Source organism: Myripristis murdjan, chromosome 5 (assembly GCF_902150065.1).
Source record: "Myripristis murdjan chromosome 5, fMyrMur1.1, whole genome shotgun sequence".
Classification (NCBI taxonomy): Eukaryota; Metazoa; Chordata; class Actinopteri; order Holocentriformes; family Holocentridae; genus Myripristis; species Myripristis murdjan.
The window spans coordinates 30,735,560-30,737,760 of NC_043984.1; positions in this window are offsets into that span (position 1 = coordinate 30,735,560).

Here is a 2,201-nt window from a genome sequence, read left to right on the forward strand (position 1 = left end):
TGGTGTCACATGTTGCTCAGTCTTTTTAATGATGTTGCTGGCATCTTTGAGCTGCCTTGGAACCACAAGGGAGACACCAGCCTCTACTGAAGCCTGTTTCTAAGCTATTCATTTGCCCAAAGCTTATGTAAGTGAAGATTTACAACTGTATCTCATAGCCTGAAGAGGTCTGAGCTTTAATCTGCACTGCCACAGTGATGTACATCTTCATGGAGAACATATCAGAATGGATCAAATAGGAGACTGACAGTATCGAGGATGATATTCTGAGAGAGAGGAGATGCATTTTCAGAGCAATGCAATGTAAGATTTTAAAAATGATCATGCAGGATTCAAAGTTTAAGCATACATTTTTTTTTGTGAAGCAGCTCCAGGCTGTGCATCATTATCAGCTCACAGATTTGAGTTTTGGTTCTCTAGTTTGGGGCTTTGGGAGAAAGCTGTCCATATTCACAAATATTGACTGGGCCCATTAACGGTAGATCATGAATAACCAACAAAGTTCAGACTGACATTCAAGAGATTGATCCAAAGACTTTGCTGTGAACAAGAAGGCTGTCATGCTGTGGCTGTCTATACACAGCTGAGCAGAGCCTCTTACAATAAAACTGAGATCCAGCATCTCACCCATCCAAATCTTAATTCTGCTAAAAGACCATAAAACTCTCATCACCGCAACTTCTATAAAACAAAAAAGCACATTGAACAGAACTTTCATTTCATTAAATGCAATGTTAGGAAAGGCGCTGCAAGGGTGATTACACACCTGCATCGTTTGAGGCTGTTGTGTCCAACTTTGGATTGTTTACCCCCCTTATTTTGGTTCATTTGGGGAAGCGAGAACATTGCAATCAAACCACCCACTGAACAACTGCTCCCAGTCTCGGCCCTCATCCAAGTGAACCCCGGAGCAGTTCATTTGAACTAAGATGCAGTCCAAGTGCTGGGAAAACAGCCAGGGAATCCTGCTTAATGAAGCTTATTAGAAGATTTTATGTCCCACTACCACAGTACACGGTATACAGGATATTATGTCGTCACGGTGGCATTCATCTGTCTGTCTAGGTGTGTGTGGACACATTCTCATGAACACATTAACACAAGAATTATATTTAGAAACTTATACTGACACGACAGGTTCACTCAATAGGACAACGTGCCTGATTAGACTTTGTAGCACCTTGCTGAAAACAAATTGTCTTAAGACTACGATAAAGAGTTCATATTAATATTGTACCATCCATCTGTTTAGCACATAATGCATTAATGAGCTTTATAAACTAAAATTAAAATAGCTGTTTATGTGTGATGTCTAATATGTCTTATTATTATGGTTCCACTTTCGGCAGCTAAGCTTTTTTCCTATACCACTACAAATACATGTAAAACCATAAGTTGTTGTTTGTAGTGAACTAAAAATGAGTGACAGTATAATACCAAACAAACTGTATACACATGCATAATCAATCGCTGACAGTGACATGGACGCTGCCATTGCAAGGGATGCTCATTATGTTGCAAATCAAGTCGAAACTACAGTATTGTTTGTCTGCACATCTGCTTGTTATGTTGCAAGATTTTCCCCAATCAGCGGGTGACCCCTACAACTGTGTGACTTTGTTCATCAACTATAGTTTGTTTGGCAATGAGCAATTTAAAACATAACAGCTGCTTAAAATAGCAGCAATTCGACAATTTCAGCTAAGCTTGGACCACTTTAAGCGATCTGTAATGTAGAAAGACGATCTGAAACTGTACCAGCAGGATGAATAAATAACACTGACATGATGTAAGGGACTTTAAATGTTTACTTGCTGAGCCACTATGGTATTTCTGCACGATCCTTCTTACATCATATGTAGTTGGGCTGTGGAAACACTGAAGCAAGCTAAGAAAGCGATCACTTACAACACTCAACATCAAATATACAGAAATGCTGAAGTATATAGCACCAACATTACTGTCCTGACTAAAACCCAGTGTTATGTAAAATGTATATTTTTTTCCATGCACAAAGCGTATTTTTTGCATAGGCACTTGATGAAGCAATTCAATGATGAAATTTTGCAAAAGAGGCCTTTGGGTTGTTAGAGGATTTATTCACTTTTATTATGAATGCATAGAAGTATCATTCAATGTCAATGTCAGCGCAAACCACAAACACCCAAAATAAACCGAAAGCTTAGAAAAATTCAGTAGTG